We start from the raw sequence: 20579 nt of genomic DNA, 5'->3' as shown, positions 1-20579 counted from the left end.
TTGCGAAGATATAGCTGCGTTACTCTTACATTATATAAATTTTGTGTATTTCTTTAAAATATAAGTAAACATTGCTAAAGATCGGGCACCTGAAACTGAAATCACATGTAAACAGACTTGTATTTAGTGGAGGGTTTAGGGTGGTGGTTGGTACTTATATATAATCAAAAGATATAGTTCTACAACTTCTTTACTCTTTGAGTCTTTGCAGAGTGCTGGTCACTTTCATGTCCCACAGTGTTTTGTAATAAGTGGTAATTTTTAAACAGTGGTATTTGTAGTTTTTAATTTGTTACTTTGCAGAATATCAATTTTATCTATTTCTTTTTATTTAATTATTTGTTGCGACTGCTGGTTGGTAAGTGTATTTCCTAATTTCTTATTATATGACTTGTAAATAGTTCAAATCTTTGTATATTTAAAATTATGGGTAATAATAGTAAACTAATTTTTTCAAAAAAAAAAGAAAAAGTCGAAAACAAATAATGCGTAATTTTTGGAAAAAACAACGAAAGGGTTCTAAAACGGAATTTCCAAGTAAATCAAGTCTCGCGGAGTGTAGCTTTCAGTCATCAATTGTAGTATGTGTGGAGTAACAGGGACTTTTAGTACGGAAAAAGCTGATAATAACATAAATGAAGCAGCTGTCTGTGGCACAGTAGCAATAGGTGCTGGTTATTCTCAACTAACAGAATTTTGCGCAGCTTTGAACATTCCACAACTTAATAAAAAAACATATATTAAAACCGAAGGAAAAATTTTACATATCGCGGAAAACGTTGCTCTAGACAAAATTAAATAAAAGAAAAATTCGTATTCAAAGTGCAGATTCGGATTATGGTGCGACTAATGACATAATAGACATGCCAACAGAAACATATGACAAAATAAAAAATGAGTTCTTGAATGATTTGGCTGCTTGCGATATTTTAAAAATTCCTTTGTTAACAATTGGTCAACGTAATAATGAGCAGTGGGATAAAGAAAGAAATAATAGATTAACGGCTAGTAATTTCGGAAAAATTATTAATATGAAATGTACGACCAATACAGAGAATGCTGTAAAAGATATCTTGTATCGTGTGGGATTATCTAAATTTAAAAAATTACCCGAACCACTACAGTGGGGAATTGATAATGAAGAGAAAGCAAAGGAGAAGTTTGAACAGATCACACGTATAAAGGTAGATTCATGCGGCTTTTTTGTTGATAAAGAAAAAAAATTTTTAGGTGCAACACCAGATGGGTTAGTGGGTTCAAATGCTATTGTTGAAATTAAATGTCCATTTAGCGCAAGAAACACAAATATTAAAACTGCCATAGAACAAAAATTGATTAAATACTTAGAAATAAATTCTCAAGATGATAGTAAAATAGTTTTAAAAGAAAAAGATAATTACATGTATCAAGTACAAGGTCAGCTCCACATTACTAATCGCCAAACTTGTTATTTTATAGTGTACACCTCTACAGATTTAAAATATTGTATTATTGAGAAAGACGATAGTAAATATTGGAACGGAAGAATGATAGATTGACTTGAAAATACCTCAGAAAACACCCATGGACAAAAAATCGTTGACATTAGATTATAGTTAACTAAGCGAAAGTGAAAAAACACTCTCCATAAAAGTAAACATTTTAAAAATTGGTCAAAACGTTTTTTTATACAATAAAATCAGATACGATTTTTAATAAAATTTTAGATAAATTACAAACAGGTGTAAAGTGCTTGAGTGTAAGTAAAAATTGATTCACCCGGTATAAAGAGTTTGTTAAGATTTTGGAAATTGGTAGGCATTGTAATGAAATTTTTTTTTTCAAAAAGTTTCTACACATGGTGCCTAATTTATCTGTTCCCGCCATGAATTTCGAAAACAGGCAACACATTGTACAAGTCAAAGTAAATTTTGATTTTTAGAATTTTGGTTTTTAGAATTTTGGTTTTTAGAATTAACGCACAACTATTATCTTATAACGTTGACTTTAGTTAAATTATCTAAAAATGTATTCAAATCCCGAAAAAAGCCACATAATTATAGTTTTCTTTGAGAACATTCAATTGAAATTATGAGGCAGCAGTTTGACTCTATGAGAGACGATACCCAGAGAGACAAACACCTTGAAACCGTGTGTTTACACAACTCGAAATTAATTTACGTTAAACGGGAGAGTTTAAGAAGAAAAATATTAGAACCGGCGGTGATTGAAACGCTAAATGATTATCCCCATATCAGCCAGAAATAAATCGAAAGGTAACTAAAAAAAACTGAGCAAAGGGTCCGTTTTAATATTTTAAAGCCAAACGGCGATTTTAATGCGACTCCCAATACCTAAGGATGCCATCACAACACAAGCGGAAATACCATACATAATCTTAGTATTAGTAACAATATTATCATTATCATAAACCACCCGCGGTCACTTACCGACTTTCACTCGAACAATTCCATCCCGACAGTAAAAGACTTAATCTTAAGGCTTCAGGGTACCGAAGCGATTGTTGAGAATTGGTGTACTACAAGTTGCATACTTTTTTAGACCTGTTTTCAGTGACAGCTGTCAATCATCGGATAGGCATCCGACCTTCGCCTCGGGGTGTCTTGTCCCTTCTCATAAAATGCAAATAATGTAAACAAACTGAATTCCACTATCGCCCACGATAGTTTCTCTTATTTCAGAGATTCAAGCAACATACAGTGAAAAATACGTTTTTTATTTTGTTAAAAAAATTTGATACTAAAGAATAATAAAATACTAGCATAGTTTTGTAAAAAATAATTCACCATTACACCATTTATTTATTGGGTTTTATGTTTTAATTAACCGAATTCTGTTCGCTATATTATGTGTCATGTGCATTTCTAATTGGATCACTTGCATTGAAAAAATTTAAAATAAAAAAATTAATTGTGAAACATTATTGTTCTTTCAGAAAACAGTTTAACTTTAAAAAAGTTACTAGGAATATCTCATTAAAATGATGAAAACTTCTTTAAACCCGCTTTTTCGTCTGATAATTTTATCCAGGTAATAAATTCTGAAAAATACATTGTTGTAAAAATTTATTGTAACTATACCCAGTAATAATTATAGTACAAATAATTGCATCAATGTGCTTAATTAAACTTTCGAGAAAATGTGTCGTTGATTTTTAATTTGCATTTTGATATTGGGGCAGTTTTCACATGAATTTTGGTAGAATTGTAAATCATTTCCACCAAAGATCTTCATCATGGTGGTGGTTTTCAAAAATTTATTGCATTTTTCGTAAAATTGGCATACGATCATTATCGGGTCTGAAGGTTGAGGCAGCTGGTAAGAATTTTTCAGGCCCGGATTCCCATTTATTTTATCTATTTACTGTAAATGGAATGTTAATCTTTTTCACAGAAATAGGGAAAACATAACATGCAGGCTTGGAATAAACTTTCTAATTCAGGTAACGCATTCGAAAACGAATGTATTAAATAATGTATTAAATCTTACCGCAAGGATTAATGCAAATTTTAAACGAAGAATTCTTTTGTGCTTAGACCAAAATAGTCATTAATTTGAACATCCGATGTAATTTTTTAATAAAAACATTTTAATACGTTAATGTGCTTATACCACCGTTCCTGGCTTTAAAACCGTCCGATGGGACCGTTCCGATAGTTCTAAAATGTCTGCAGTCATTACTGTTATTGGGATAGGTAGTGGGTCCTTTTGTGGCGGAGATTTATTACTACTCAATCCTGTCCCTTATAAATTACAGTGAAATTACCGATGAATAATATCAAAATGGCGTTTAATTAAATTCTAACAATTTCTTTCAAGTCAAATTTTTACAGAAGAATTTTATTTTGCATTATGAATCCATGTAATAACATGAGATCGAAATTAAATTGAATTAGAGCAGGCTGTGCCTGTGGAATTTTAGCTATACGTTAACAATTTATCAAAATTTTTAAATTTTAAATTTTCAAACATCGGTTTCTTGTTTATTAAAATTAGTCCGAAAAAAAAGCTTACATTGCAAAAAACTTATTTCAAACGGGTAAAAAAATAAATGGATAGTGAAAATATGTAATTGGTGAATACTTATCAGAAATTTGAGAGAAATATTTTAATTAAGTGTTTAATTACAGTTTGTTGCAACAAAAACGGATAAAATACGTGTAAGACCCGTATTCAACATAACATTTTATCCACAGTCAGACAATAAAGACTAAATCAATATTTAAAAAAATTTTTACTCGAAGTTTTGAAGTGAGATTTGTCGAATTAATTTTTATTCGGCCAATCACGAGACAATTTTACTATAAAACCGGTGTGATCTATGAATATCATAAGACGACTCCTATTAACAACAATGCTGTAGATAAAATTAATTAGACGCCTCCTTTCACTTTTTCGAAAACAGTAAGTCTTAATTTTCGTTGATTTAATTGATTAACTTAATCTCACAATTAAGCACCGAAGATTTAAAACTACACAGTGCAGCACCATAAACATTGATAAAAAAATTATAATTTACCGAAACTTTAAAATGTTTTTTTCATCTGGTGCAGTAATACCCCTAACGATAATTTTATTTTTGTAGGTACTTATTGTTATAAAAATCTGACGTTTTCATGTTATGACATTTTCTGCTTTTATTGCAACCAATTGTACCACACGTAATATATTTTGCAGAATTTGATAAAAACAATTAGAGAAGAAGGAACTGTGGTACAAAAAAAGAGTAGTGGTCGTTCTTTCAAAAGATTTCAAAAAAATATGATGTGGCTAAAGTTCTTCATTTTCAAGACTTGCTCTAATTCAGCTTGATCAAAAAACTTATACAACAGTATTTGTCTTAATACGGTTGAATAACAAAATAACGGACTGTTCTAAAGATATAATTATATTTTTATTAGTATATAGATATGAAAAGTTACTAAAATGAAAATTATTAAAAAATAGTTAAAACAGTGAATACAATTTGGAATAAGACTAAGAATAGACAAATCTTTATCAATTGTTTAATTTTTATTTTATTTGTTTACGCCATTTAAAACAATAATGTTATTAATAACAATGGTTATTAATGGGCCGTTTTGTCGCTAGGCTATTTTGTCGGATCACGAAAGTAGCCATTTGGTGATTTTTTTATTCTATCGGTGAAAAACAAAAATTTCTCAATGAGAAAACGTATTAAAGAAATTAAAGAAAAGTTGGCATTATGAACAACTTTTCTTTACTTATATAATAAACAACAATTTTTTTCCCTATCGAAGTTGGATATCAGTGCAGTTTTATTTCATATATTTTTTCTCTCTTCTAAGAGGTGTAAAGTGCCTGAGTGAGCCGTGTTCTTTTTGGTACAGCAGTCTAAATATCTCAGATATTATGGGGATGGTCTAGGGACTAAGTGTCTCATGAGTCTATCAAAATTTTTATTGTTATAACCTTGTCCAAAATTTTGTCAAAGGAGAAATAAGAATTCTTGTTCATAAATAGAGTATTCTAAAGACCTAACGTGATTATGCGCTGTTATAACCAGTTTTTCCAAATTCCGTTATAGCGTTGCACTGTGCGCATGCGCCTACAAGTATACTTATATAAGGTTTGTAATAAGCTGATGACCACTGACCAGCAGTATAACAGTGAGTCATTACAATGTGAAACCCAAATACGAGGTATGTTTTTTTTTCACTTTTCTAATTGTTCAAATAGCTTAAAAAAATTGCAACACGAGTTGTTCCACCAAACTTGCTAGTATGAATCGAACCATGTTTGACTACTTCCCTTCGTCACAGTGTTGTTGCTTTATTTGGGAATAGATAGGCTTGCCATAATTCGTATGTAGTGACACGGGACATTTCAAGAAACACAGAGGGAGGTGTACACAATTGTTGCCATATGCAAATGAATATTTTAATACCACAAAAAAAAACAAAATAATTTTTTTGAAGGGTGCTGTTTCCTTTTCTAGCATTTTGCAATTAATCCAATACTAAATATTTTCTCACAAAACTCAATATTGTGTCGTGTATCATTTAGATGGCATGTCTATCATGTCATTAATCGCTTCGTAATTCGATCATTTCAATTTCGTAGCTTGGAAATTCTTCGATTTTTAATAAGCCATTTACTACCACAGATTACGTTCAGATGACCAAATTTATGTAAAATTTTTATCCACAATCTTCGGAACTTGTCGGGTTTTTCCGTTAGATGTAAACGTGTATTCAGATGGCGCTGCGGATAATGGCGGCAAATTTGAATTTAGTTTTAGATCTCATTCATTTTGTTTATTCAAAAATAATTAAATAATGTATCTGAGCAATATCATTTTATTACGAAAATTATAAATACAATTAAAACTCCATAATGACCTTTCTGACATTTCTGACGTCATTCGTTTTTGAGTAATGACGTCATTGTTAATTTTTCAAATAACTGACATTACTGATTAGTGTTTTAAGATAGTATTAACTGTTTCAAAACAATGTAAACGCCAACGTCGCATTTTCTCTCACAATTAGTTGTTATAAATTGTTCATGCACTTAAATAAAATTGCTTCTCCTAACTGACGGACCTATCAACACACACTCTAAACGGCTAAGTATAGAAACCTGAAATTTTCACAATAGGTAGCTTTTATAACGTGGAGATGTACTAAGAAAAAGGATTTTTGCAAAATCACCCTTTAAGAGAGTTAAATGGGGTGTTGAAATTTGAATAAAAATCCATCATTTTGGTTATTTTTTAGTTCATTTAAGTTATATTCTTGAATATTAGTAGGGGTTTCGGTTAAAAAAAAGAAAGACGTGTTTCAGGATTTCCGAAAAATCAACCCCTAAGAGGGTTACATGGCGTAATAAAATTTGGATAAAAATCCGTAACTTTTGAATTTACATTAATTAAAGATGGTATTTGGGCTTTCAGTGAAAAGTGAAGAAACACGTCTTTTAGTTGGATATATTAACCTCAAGGGGGTTGAACAGGGGTTGTAATTTGTATAAAACTCCGTAATTTCTAATTTATAGTCCGAGAGCAGGCATCTCACTTATTTAAGAAGTTGGGTCGGACTCGATTGCACACGATTGCTGAAAACTGGTTCTCATGTAGAATTTCCTGCTGAATTCAAATCTGTTGGTCGCTTTTTGATTTGGAAATGCGCTCATTATGAAAAAGATGTTTTTCTGAAAATTTTTGAAAAAGTAAAATTGCGCAAATTTTGTGTTTACATTTTCATATTTTCCCTCTAAATTATCAAAAATTCGTATCAACTTCATTATCAGACAATTTATTTAATAAAAAAATATCTAGGCATTTATTTCAATCAAAAATGACTCTTCGACCTACATTTACTTATAAAGAAACACTGCAAATGTCAAGAAACTCTTCAAGTCTAAATTTGCGGCTAAAAACAGTGAAAACAGTTTACACGTAAAACGTATGCGCCAGCTCCCAGAGGGTCTAGAGCCATAATCATAGAATAAGAGCAGGGCTATGAAAGTAAAGCGACGTTATTGGTCGATTGAAAATAAAGCTCTCAGCCACCGCAAGGGAGCGCATTGGTAGAAATTAATAGGCAGCACAAATTGCACTGTTGTGTTACTGTGTTACCTAGACAGGCTTTGGCTGTGGGCTCTGATGTCAAAGTCTGTAATACCGACAGCACAAATGTCAAACAAAACTATCAAATGGTCGAACGCCATTTTTAACGGTTTTGTTTGTGGTTTTTTTACCTTGTTATTCAACAAAATGCTTACAGCAGTGCATTTACTTTGGTTTTAGTTTTTACAACTAATAAAGTACTCTTTGAATTCGTGAGAGGTAAACGAATAGAAGTAAATTAACGTATAACAAAACTTGACTCTAGAAAATTGAACGTGGGCATGGGACTTTAACACTGTTGTTTGTTCGGTACAAGGGTGTACCAACAATAAAAGGCCCATATTTCGTTTCCCACATCCCATCAGTAGATACAGGCCGTCAAGAACCCTGGATAATGTAGATTAGATTGCCAGTTGGCTATCCAAGGTGTCGGAGGACAACAGCAGCAATTTGTTGCAAAATGGGTGATTAATTTTGCTAAGAGAACTGGATTTTCCACCTTTTGTTCAACGTGTGGACAGATTCAACATTTGAAAAATAAATGTTCCACCAGATGCAACGACACAGGTAATCACTTATAATTTAGCGAGTAACAGTAGTATTGAGACCTTAGAGCCAATTTTTTGAGCAATTTTTGGACTCGAGACAATTTTCTGAGTATTTTTGAAAGAAATTCACGAAATTGCGTTTCTGAATGACCTAAATAAACACTTTAAAACAATCGAAACTGATAGAATTACTTCATTATTGAAGTAATTTGGAGCATTTCTTAAGGAATTTGGCAAAACAGTTGTTCTTCTGACTGGAAGAGTGTCAAAACGGTTGAAAGGTTGAAAAAGGCACCATCCTGACATCATAGCTTATTTTCGACTCAATTTTGTTTTCCTTAAGGCCTTAAAACTAATATTCTTTGCTCGTGTTTTATTTAAAACTTTGTAATTGAGTAAATTTTCTCGGAAAATAATAGGAGAATTTAAGTAGATAATTTTTTTTCTTTTTTTCAGATCGTATTTCTTAACCGTACAACAGTAAGCCTCAGTCAGTTATAACAACATAACAATCCTCCAATAAGTCGAGGCTTTCTTGTCGGTGTTTCAATTAAACTAAACAGCGTCGAATGACCGAAGACCGCTTTGCAAGAGCTAAAACCGGCAAGTAGCCATCAGATGTGAAAAATAATAACCTGTGTGTAAATTTGCATTATAGAACAATAATCTTAAGATGAACGTACCTATGTCCAATAAAAACTGTTATTAATAAATTTTTACAATATTACAATTTTTTATTATGAAACATTTTTCGTAGTCTTTGCACATATTTGCAATGACAGTTTTTAGTAATTCGTTACTAAAAACTGTTGTTGCAAATATTTGCAAAGATTACGAAAAATTATAATATTTTATGAATAAGTAAAGGTTGGAGTCATTTAAATTTACCGCCATTACGCTCGCGACCACCTACTGATGGCGCTGCAGTCTCTCAACCGCCACCAACAAGGAAAGAGTCAATTCTATCTATCTCTTATTCTATGAATAAGAGAGAGGAAGAAGCGAATCTCTCTGTCTACCCCTCGTTTTTTCGCGAAAGCGCCACCTAACCCTGAGAGAACGAACTAATTCGATAATAGCGGGAAATTCAAACAGGACATTTTATTTATTTTCCAAATTTAAAGAATTATAAATGTTAAATGTTTCTGTACTCATGCACTGTTACGAGACATTTTAATAAAAAAGCATCTGTAACAGTTGCAATAGCACAAAAACATTTAACATCGCTTTAACTCGACTTTAACTCGAATTGTTCTTCATAAACATACTCAGATGTAATAATATATGTAAATACATTGTCTAAATATACACAATGATCCAGAGAAACTTAGTATGTTGGCATCAGATTAAATTATTGAATTGCTACCTGAAAGTGTACACTATTGGTATCCTTTAAAATTTAAATTCAGATTGCTAACAGACACAGTATTTCGGGATCAGTCTGTATAAATACATCAGTTTTGTTGGTTTGATTACTTGTCTACAGACTGTTCAGAAAAGCAAAAAAATATCAAAATTTTGCTTGGAACCTTTGACAATAGTCCAATTTTTAAGTCCCTTAAGGCTAAATTTAAACAACTATTTTTCGAAATTTATTCGCGGTTATAAGGCTTACGGACGTTTGTAAAAGCGGCCCTAACACGTACTTTAACAGTTTGATGTCAAAGTTCTTGATAACTTTTGAAATTTTTAAAAGTAATCTCGATTGCATCATAGTTATTAGTAAATTACTCAAACACAAGAGAATTACAAGTGTGCTAAAATTATTTTAAATAAAAAGCCACATATCGGATATACATCACTATAACTGGAAGTTAACTGAATAAAACTACCATGTAATCATTTAAATTTATAATAATAGTAGGCTTTAATATTGAGTAACTTGTATGATACTTGTAGAATACGTTTTTTCGCTTAGTTTCTAAATTAAGCAATCACAAAAAGGACAAACCTTGTTTTTTTATAACATTGTGTAAAACAACATAAAAGATTAAGACATAGAGGGACATGGCGAATTTGAAAACCTTGAACCATAGCAAGTCCTAAACTCCCTGCTTACACAAAATACTGGCTTTATTTTAAATTCGCGCCATTTTTAGTACGTGATGATGCGGCTAGATGGCTCCAGCTAGGAATTCATTGCCAACCATTATGTTCCGCTTCTATAAAAGTGTTATTCTAGGATGTCGTCCAACTCTGTCAAGTCAAGGGAAACGGACAGACTAAACTAAACTAAAAAGTGCTAAAAACTACGTACATCGTGTTAAACAGGTGTTAAACAATGTGAACGATGTGAATCCTGATTCCTGAAAATGCAGGGCAATAGTAAGACCAACGACCGTCGTAACTATGCGAAATATAGAATAAAAAAACGTATAGAAAGCAGTGGGAAACGCTTCCACTCTTTAAAGGTAGGAAAATTAGTTCATGACCATTCACGACTAATATCCTATTTATTACATTTTTGAAGGTTGGCTGGCTGAATATCCAAAGGATGCGTCTCGAGCTTTCTGCACGGTTTGCTCTACTTCTTTAAGAGCGGATAAAACCGATTTGGAACATCATTCTAATAATCAAAAACACAAGAAAAATTTTACTCGGTTGAGACCTACAAGTAATCAATCAATAATCAATAATGTAATTATTGTAAACAACAAAACGAAAAAGACTGAAATCATAGTCGCAGCATATGTTGCTGTACATTCCAGTATTAGGACAGTGGATCATTTATCCAACATTTTACAAAACGAATTTAGACCTATAAAACCGAACTCAACAATGAATGTAAAACTTCATTGAACCAAATGTAGTATGATTATACAAAATGTGATTGGGGCCACTTTTCGAGAACAACTGATTCTGGACATTGGAGATAGTTTTTATTCATTAATCATCGATGAATCCACCGATGTTTCTGTGGAGAAATACTTATGCTTATGTGTTCGGTATGTTTTGAAATGTATTTTTATCTTATAAATGACATTTTGTTTTCAGATATTTTAGTGCATCACGAGTCAAACTTGTTACAACGTTTCTGGGAATCATCACAATCACCGATGCAACTACAGTTGCTTTAGCCGCTCTTATTAAAATTACATTTTAAAAGTTGGATAAAAATAGACAGGTTATTGGGGCTTGGTACAGATGGTGCAAGCGTTTTATGTGGCCAAACAACTCGGTCTTCACTATCTTAAAAGTTGATGCTCCCAGATTAGTTCTCGTAAAATGTGTAGCTCACTCGTTGCACTTATGTTGTTCTAAAGCTGCAAGTGTGTTACCTGATGAACTCGATTTTTTGTGTAAGCATATTTATAATTGGTTTTCAAAAAGCACTCAAAGACGAGAGTGTTACAAAGAAATTTTTAAATTGATTAATATCAATGAAAATGTCAAATTTCATAACTTTATCCAACTGTCTGATACACGATGGCTTGAAAGAGCAAATGTGATCAAAGTTATACTGGAACAATGGCTCCAACTTAAGACTTATTTTCTTCAAGTAGCAAATGGCACCAAAGATTCAATGGCGAAAATAATTAATCAAATGTTAACTGATATAAACTTTATGTATTTTACTGTTGTCTACAACACTGTATGTTGTGAATGCCAGTTTTCAACAGGAAAATGCAGATGCATTTCAGCTTTACCAGGATCTCTATCAGTTGCTTTTAACTTTTTTAAGGATTTTGATAAAACCTATATTTCTAGATAACTTGAATGAAATGAAAAGTTCTTGCAATCAAAAAATTTCTGACATATTGAATAATGAGTTGTCGTTTACCCCATTAAACATAATTGATTTTGGTTACAATTATCGGAAAGCACTGGCGGAACAACGCGATTTGACTAATGCTGACACTGGATTTATAAAAGAAAATTGTCGAAATTTTATCTTAACCTTATGCAAGTAACTTGTAAAAAGAATACCAGCCAATTTAGAAGTTTTTTATTCAATCAAAAATTTCAGTCCTGAACACTGTCTAAAACAGATTAGGCGCCCCAATTTCGATGTATTGCCTTTGCAGCTTTTTGATAATAAAACTGATATTCAACTTTTAGAAAACGAATGGAACAACATCATTTCAGTAAATTGGGGCACGGAAACTACTACTTCTGAAGCTTTTTGGTTAAAAGTGTATTTACAGTCCGGGACATTTCTATTTGGACATAAAAAATTTGAATTTTCTGACATTTATACGTATATTCAGCGTCTATGTGAACAAAAAATGTTCTCTCTCTCTCATTCTATGGTCCTTGAGCTTTAATTACAGGGACATTTTTTAAATTGGTAGCATTAGAAAATGACAGTAAACAGCTGACTGATGTAAACAATAACACAATAACAAAGGAAATAGGAAGGAAATGTTATAATTTTAATCTATATAACCAGTGGCTGCTTTAAAAGTGTGTACTAACAGGATAATAAAATATTTACGCAAGTATTTTTGAAGGTAGAAACATTACTTGTCATATAACAATTATAGATTGTATGATGAGACGGGAATGGCACAACACAGAATTGCAGTCAGTGATTGTGCTGGAGAAAGCTGCTGTGACGTACTGACAGTACTGACTGTCGCTGGTTGTATGATTTGCGTAATTTGTGATATATTTTGTGTGAAAAACTGGAAAACAAAGTGCATACCTGCATAACCTCACTTATCGCAGTTTTGCACATTTTGATGATGGGAATTGCGGTTCAAGTAATTATGAGTTATAGATGGAGCTCACTGTTTACTTCAAAGTAAGTTCACGACATTTATTAATTAATTATTAAAAAAAATATTAAAAAAAATCACAGATAGTGTTTATAATTTGTAGCTGAAGCCTTTTGGGTCCACTTTTTTCTTTGTTATTTCCTGGTAGCGACTCTTGTTTCAAGCAGAATGGGTGTAAAGTTAAAAATAATCCCATAAAATTGTTAATATAACTCCGTTGCACTGGCATGGGGTATTTGAAAACTTACGTTTAACAAATACGTCACAAAGTCTCAGCCATCGTCGAAAAACATAATAAGGGCTTTATAACAACTAGCGCTTTCTGATTTTACTGTGGACGTGTGGAAGAATAGTGTGACATATTGCGAAAAACCAACTTTTACTCTTGTTTATATTTTTGTACGTCTCTGTCTGAGAGTAGTCGTCTTTTATAAAAAATATAGCTTACTAATAAAGGAAATTAAAGTGTTTTTATTTCTGGGTTGCCACCAATTCCACTTTGCCCTTGCCTGATAATCAAGACACTGATAATGAAATTGGTGTAAGTGCATCGAATACAAACGTGTTGAATAGATGAATAAAAGAGAGACAACTGCTTTTTTCAAAAAGGCCATTTCAAATTTATTCAAAAAGCACACCCCCATTGAAAAGGGTCCATTCACGATGAAGTTTGGCTTCTTGCATGACATAGGTCTCGGGCACCAATCTCACTGTAAATGGTCTAAATTGGTCTTGCATCTCTAAGACATGGACTCACTGAGAGCGACTTCTGCAGAAGGCTTGAGACCTGCCTGACTGTCTCGCAACAATCTCTGCATTATGATTCCAAATCATTTTATAAAATGCTGTCAATTACAAGCCATGATATGAGGCATGAGGCCGTCTCAGTGTATGTCTTGTGGTGTACATTGAAACTGTTTCTTAAAGAACCCATTCACAATGAGATCTGCTTCGCTACATGCGGCGCAACAGGACTCAAAGACTAATCCCAAAAGACACAAAAAAACTGACACAGTTTCATAATTTTAAGCCATTGACAGCGTTTTCGAATGTTGGTGCAAAGACTTGTCGCGACGCAGGTTTCAGCCTTCCGCCAACGTCAGTCTCAGTGAAACCCTCTCAAAGTGATCTCAGCGAAAACCATTCACAATGAGATTGGTCTATGAGGCCTATGTCGTGCCGCATGCAGCGAGATATGTCTCATTGTTAATGAAAATAGGGCCTTTTTTGTTGTTTAAAGTCGTTTTTTAAAACTTTTGTGGTAAATTTTACTGATGTGGCAGAGAGGGGGCATGCAATTGGAACATGACGATGACTACCCTAAAAGGCACTTCGAGGCTTTTATGGCCTTTTTAATGCAAATTTCAACTTTAAACCTGACAGTCATACCAAGGTCAAACATAACCTCAACAGTACTCCAGCAACGGTACTTCAAAGCATTTGAAAGTTTCTCCATTTGTTTTTAAGTGTTCTAGTTAGTACATTTTGCTGTACTTTACTACAATAAAGAAATATTTAAATTTTTATTATTGTTTACATTTGTCATCTGTCAAACACATCAAACAGCCAAGTTCCCTAAATTTGAGCTCTTATCTAGTTTTTGTGCTCTATATAGTCTCGCGTCAAGGTATGCGGTATGACGTATCTCATATAGAAATGTCACGGACTATATAAAGTCCGGGACATTTCAATATGAGATACGTCATAGGGCATACGTTGACGCGAGACTATATAGAGCACAAAAACTAGATAAGAGCTCAAATTTAGGGAACTTGGTTGTTTGATGTGTTTGACAGATTACAAATGTAAACAATAATAAAAATTTAAATATTTCTTTATTGTAGTAAAGTACAGCAAAATGTACCAACTAGAACACTTAAAAACAAATGGAGAAACTTTCAAATGCTTTGAAGTACCGTTGCTGGATTACTGTTGAGGTTATGTTTGACCTTGGTATGACTGTCAGGTTTAAAGTTGAAATTTGCATTAAAAAGGTCATAAAAGCCTCGAAGTGCCTTTCAGGGTAGTCACCGTCATGTTCCAAGTGCATGCCCCCTCTCTGCCACATCAGTAAAATTTGCCACAAAAGTTTTAAAAAACGACTTTAAACAACAAAAAAGGCCCTATTTTCATTAACAATGAGACATATCTCGCTGCATGCGGCACGACATAGGCCTCATAGACCAATCTCATTGTGAATGGTTTTCGCTGAGATCACTTTGAGAGGGTTTCACTGAGACTGACGTTGGCGGAAGGCTGAAACCTGCCTCGCGACAAGTCTTTGCACCAACATTCGAAAACACTAAGACGGCCTCATGCCTCATATCATGGCTTGTAATTGACAGCGTTTTATAGAATGATTTGGAATCATAATGCAGAGATTGTTGCGAGACAGGCAGGCAGGCCTCAAGCCTACTGCAGAAGTCGCTCTCAGTGAGTCCATGTCTGAGAGATGTAAGACCAATTTAGACCATTTACAGTGTGATTGGTGCCCGAAACCTATGTCATGCAGGAAGCCAAACTTCATCGTGAATGGACCCTTTTCAGTGGGGGTGTGCTTTTTGAATAAATTTGAAATGGCCTTTTTGAAAAAAGCAGTTGTCTCTCTTTTATTCATCTATTCAACACGTTTGTATTCGATGCACTTACACCAATTTCATTATCAGTGTCTTGATTATCAGGCAAGGGCGAAGTGGAATTGGGGGCAACCCAGAAATAAAAACACTTTAATTTCCTTTATTAGTAGGCTATATTTTTTATACAAGAGACTACTCTCAGATAGACGTACAAAAATGTAAACAAGAGTAAAAGTTGGTTTTTCGCAATATTTCACACTATTCTTCCACACGTCCACAGTAAAATCAGAAAGCGCTTCTTGTTATAAAGCCCTTATTATGTTTTTCGACGATGGCTGAGACTTTGTGACGTATTTGTTAAACATAAGTTTTCAAATACCCCATGCCAGTGCAAAGGAGTTATATTAACAATTTTACGGGATTATTTTTAACTTTACACCCACTCTGCTTGAAACAAGAGTGGCTGCCAGGAAATAACGAACAAAGTGGACCCAAAAGGCTTCAGCTGCAAATTATAAACACTATCTGTGATTTTTTAAATAATTTTTTTAATAATTAATAAAAAACATGACAATATTAAGCTTTTCGATTTCGTTTGGTTTGAATTTTATATGAAAATAGAAAAGTTAACCCTCTATACCAGAAAAGACAAAAAACATAAAGAAAGTATCTGTAAATGTCGTGAACTTACTTTGAAGTAAACAGGGCTCTCCATCTATAACTCATAATTACTTGAACCGCAATTCCCATCATCAAAATGTGCAAAACTGCGATAAGTGAGGTTATGCAGTGATGCACTTTCTTTTCCAGTTTTTCACACAAAATATATCACAAATTGCACAAATCGTACAACCAGCGATAGTCAGTACTGTCAGTACTTCACAGCGGCTTTCTCCATCACAATCACTGACTGCAATTCTGTATTGTGCCATTCCCGTCTCATCATATAATCTGAGTAGTTGTTATATGACAAGTAATGTTTCTACCTTCAAAAATACTTGCGTAAATATGTTATTATCCCGTTAGTACACACTTTTAAAGCAGCCACTGGTTATATAGATTAAAATTATAACATTTCCTTTGTTATTGTGTTATTGTTTACATCAGTCAGCTGTTTACTGTCATTTTCTAATGCTACCAATTTAAAAAATGTCCCTGTTATTAAAGCTCAAGGACCATAGAATGAGAGAGAGAACATTTTTTGTTCACACAGACGCTGAATACACGTATAAATGTCAGAAAATTCAAATTTTTTATGTCCAAATAGAAATGTCCCGGACTTTATACAAATGCAGGAGGCATTAAAATATTCGAAAAGATTGCAGTGTTTGCACTAACGGTTTTATCCTTACCGATTAGTAATGCTTTTGTAGAAAGAATGTTTTCGTTCATGAATTCTTTAAAAACCAAATTAAGAAACAAAATGAATGTTCAATTTTTGGACAGTTTGTTAAGGATAAAAACAGAGTTTACAATAAACAAAATGTGTTGTGATAACTTTATTCCGACCAAAGAAACGTACAATAAGTTTAACACTAGTATGTATAACTTTAAAGTAGGGAATAATAACGATAATGATGATGAGTTGTTAGATGTATTTCCCGCGGTTACGTTTTGACTTTTGAGAGTTTAATGTTTGCAACTTTGCATTCTTATTATGTACTGATTTTTGTGCAATAAAAAATTGTTTCAAGTTTGTTTTTTGATTTTAAATTTGGACGATTTTGGGCGATTTTTTTTTAAATTGCGCGGTTTCAAAAGTCGTATAGTTGGTAACCCTGGGCAGAGTCGCCAATCTACAGCCATTATATATAATATATGGACTCGCCACAGGCCCCTGAAAGTGTATACAAATTATGTGTTCACTGGGAGGGGTGGGGCAAAGGGGGGAAATGGCTAAAATAGTTCGTGTGCTCCAGCTTAGAGGTCGCGTCAGTTGCAAAGAAATCTGTAAAGTTAAAGGAATCTGTCACACATTTTGCTAAAAGTAAAGAAGGTTCACTTAAAAATAATCGACGTGCGCACACTTCTCTTTTTAATTCTTTGATTTATCAACAGTCGATTATTTTGCTGTCGTTGCGGTTTTTGGCGACATTTTGTTTTAATGTGTTTTAAAGACTTCAGAAAACGATTTAACGTGATTTTTTGGATGTTTTTGTGATCAAACATCTCTACTTTTATATGGATCTTTTATTTGAATCTAGTGTATAGTGTGAATGACAATGTTTTAATGAAGGATGAATCAACTTAAGGCAAATTAAGGTAAACGTTATTGAAAGGTGTCTATACACCAATTAATTGCGATTTCTAGATATTAATATAATCATATTACACCAAGAAGGATCACACAAACTTAGGAGATGAAGACCGTCCTTGGAGATGATAACGGTTCTTGGGATGTAATTGAAAATCCCATGAAGACGAGTTAAATATAATGTGCAGTAATTAATAGGTATATCATAATAATAAATAAATTTATTGTAGTTGCGAAGCTAGTATTTTGTGAAAGCAGGGAGTTTAGGACTTGCTATGGTTCAAGGTTTTCAAATTCGCCATGTCCCTCTATGTCTTAATCTTTTATGTTGTTTTACACAATGTTATAACGCCTATGCCTGTTAAAAAAACAAGGTTTGTCCTTTTTGTGATTGCTTAATTTAGAAACTAAGCGAAAAAACGTATTCTACAAGTATCATACAAGTTAATCAATATTAAAGCCTACTATTATTATAAATTTAAATGATTACATGGTAGTTTTAATCAGTTAACTTCCAGTGATAGTTATGTATATCAGATATGTGGGTTTTTATTTAAAATAATTTTAGCACACTTGTAATTCTCTTGTGTTTGAGTAATTTACTAATAACTATGATGCAATCGAGATTACTTTTAAAAAATTTCAAAACTTATCAAGAACTTTGACATCAAACTGTTAAAGTACGTGTTAGGGCCGCTTTTACAAATGTCCGTAAACCTTATAACCGCGAATAAATTTCGAAAAATAGTTGTTTAAATTTAGCCTTAAGGGACTTAAAAATTGGACTATTGTCAAAGGTTACAAGCAAAATTTTGATATTTTTTTGCTTTTCTGAACAGTCTGTAGACAAGTAATCAAACCAACAAAACTGATGTATTTATACAGACTGATCCCGAAATACTGTGTCTGTTAGCAATCTGAATTTAAATTTTAAAGGATACCAATAGTGTACACTTTCAGGTAGCAATTCAATAATTTAATCTGATGCCAACATACTCAGTTTCTCTGGATCATTATGTATATTTAGACAATGTATTTACATATATTATTACATCTGAGTATGTTTATGAAGAACAATTCGAGTTAAATTAATTTTGCCTATACATTCCAGCACGTTATTATTTTTTTAATAAATTTTTATTGGAAAGACTTTGTTTCATTTTATTAAGCGATGTTAAATGTTTTTGTGCTATTGCAACTGTTACAGATGCTTTTTTATTAAAATGTCTCGTAACAGTGCATGAGTACAGAAACATTTAACATTTATAATTCTTTAAATTTGGAAAATAAATAAAATGTCCTGTTTGAATTTCCCGCTATTATCGAATTAGTTCGTTCTCCCAGGGTTAGGTGGCGCTTTCGCGAAAAAACGAGGGGTAGACAGAGAGATTCGCTTCTTCCTCTCTCTTATTCTATGACTCGCCATAAAGCGAGTTTATAGGCAGGTTGTTTGAAGCCAACATCTCAGGGCGAAAGGAGTGAGGGGCAAGAGCAAGCTTACTTCTTGTTCAGTGGCAGCTCGTAGTCAAGGGGCAAACAATTGAAAAAACCTTACAAGTTTCAGAAACAATTAATGTATTCGTGTTTAAAAAAAAATTGCCTTAGTTAAAATACTTCTAATTCTATCGTATGACATGTCGTCAAAGTTATATTATAATATTCAAAAATATTCAGTATCAAAGCGGAAAATCAAAATACGTTACGACGCCACTGGTGTGTTTCCATATTTAGGTTAACACGTGTATTTTCTTACTTACGGATGACATTAACGATGAATAAGCCCTTGTGGATACTTTCTCCTATATATTTCGACATAAGAACCAAATTTTACCCATTCACAGGTAAATTTAAGCCCAAAATTTACAATTTTTCCCTTTAATCACAATCGTGAAGCACGAAGTTTGACGAATATTAACGAAACACTTGGAAATATTTTGAATGAGCCAATCAGAGAAGGGGTACCTAAGAGTCAGGTCAGGTCAGGACGAAAACAGTAACAAAATTTTCGTAGTGCCACACTTAACTGACATTTAATGAATTGTTTAACAATTTTGCGTGTATAGTGTTAATTGCTTTCATTAGATAGAATCACTTTAAAAGTATGTGGTTGTAAATACTATCTGTGACTTTGGTTCTGTGGTTTTTCGTGGTACTATAGTGTTTATTTTTAAAATTTGAACGTGGATAAAAAGTGAAAATGATTTAAATTTTGATTACAAAGTGTTATTAAAAAGTTGTATAATTAAAGACTATAAGTAATAGATCACAACAAACACAAAGTTGGGCTCAAGAAATCAATAAATTAGTGAATTGCGTGAATTTTAGGTTAGAATTTTTCATTTGAAAAAATCATGAAATACTTCCGTAAATCAAAAAACTACAATTAAGATTAACAACTGCTGATACATTTAAGCATTGATTGTTCTGAAACAATGGCTTTTTAATGTCTTTGTAATAATTTTCCAATAAAGAAAGTGAACCAGTCATTCGTTAATCGTGTTTTCCTCTTCATCTCTAAATTGACAATATTCGTTTCTTGCACCAAAGATACAACAGTCATTCCGCATAGGCGATGCAATAATTGTGAAGCCTCAAAATTCGTACAAAGCTGAAAATATCCGAACAAACATTTTCCCGCCATTTATGGGTACTGTTTTCGACCGCTCAAAACCTAGCCCCCAACGGTAATTTTACTTTCCAATAATAGAATAGTAATAAAGCGATCAGTAATCCGATTTTGATCAGTAAAAAATAATAAATGATCAGTATTTCATTAATTTTTTGCACAGTAAAAAACTAGAAGTGATCGGTATAGTATAATATTTTGCACAGTAAAAAATTTAAATGAAAAAGTAAACTACGCACAGTATTTTATTACAATTTGTTCAGTAT

General features: G+C 32.7%; 4 long non-coding RNA genes across 8 annotated transcripts in view; 3 read left to right on the top strand and 1 right to left on the bottom strand.

Annotated features, from left to right (window-relative positions):
- Positions 1-14496, top strand: part of LOC107398890 (uncharacterized) — a 109755-nt gene extending 95259 nt beyond the window's left edge. The window contains exons 3-8 of one of the 5 annotated variants that reach the window (XR_010334970.1): positions 10239-10550; positions 10610-10776; positions 10826-11084; positions 11134-12149; positions 12199-12883; positions 12961-14496. This is a non-coding gene — a long non-coding RNA (uncharacterized LOC107398890). Of the gene's footprint in view, positions 1-10238; positions 10551-10609; positions 11085-11133; positions 12150-12198; positions 12884-12960 lie in introns of all 5 variants that reach the window. The other 4 variants (XR_010334969.1, XR_010334968.1, XR_010334966.1 and 1 more) reach the window with 4 other exon arrangements.
- LOC103313063 (uncharacterized) lies at positions 6035-8860 on the top strand. The gene is made up of 3 exons (XR_511462.3): positions 6035-7810; positions 7857-8158; positions 8596-8860. It is a non-coding gene; the product is annotated as an uncharacterized LOC103313063 (long non-coding RNA).
- A 179-nt stretch (positions 14497-14675) lies between the features above and the next one.
- LOC135266801 (uncharacterized) lies at positions 14676-16715 on the bottom strand. The gene is made up of 2 exons (XR_010334963.1): positions 16125-16715; positions 14676-15938 (listed from the first exon to the last, which is right to left on the bottom strand). It is a non-coding gene; the product is annotated as an uncharacterized LOC135266801 (long non-coding RNA).
- A 554-nt stretch (positions 16716-17269) lies between these two features.
- Positions 17270-18119, top strand: LOC135266777 (uncharacterized). Its single transcript, XR_010334923.1, has 2 exons — positions 17270-17695; positions 17745-18119. It is a non-coding gene; the product is annotated as an uncharacterized LOC135266777 (long non-coding RNA).
- The last annotated feature ends 2460 nt before the right edge of the window (positions 18120-20579 follow it).

This window comes from Tribolium castaneum, chromosome 7, assembly GCF_031307605.1.
Source record: "Tribolium castaneum strain GA2 chromosome 7, icTriCast1.1, whole genome shotgun sequence".
Classification (NCBI taxonomy): domain Eukaryota; kingdom Metazoa; phylum Arthropoda; class Insecta; order Coleoptera; family Tenebrionidae; genus Tribolium; species Tribolium castaneum.
The sequence above is the reverse complement of the archived record's forward strand: the minus strand, read 5'-3'. Positions and strand labels throughout refer to the sequence as shown.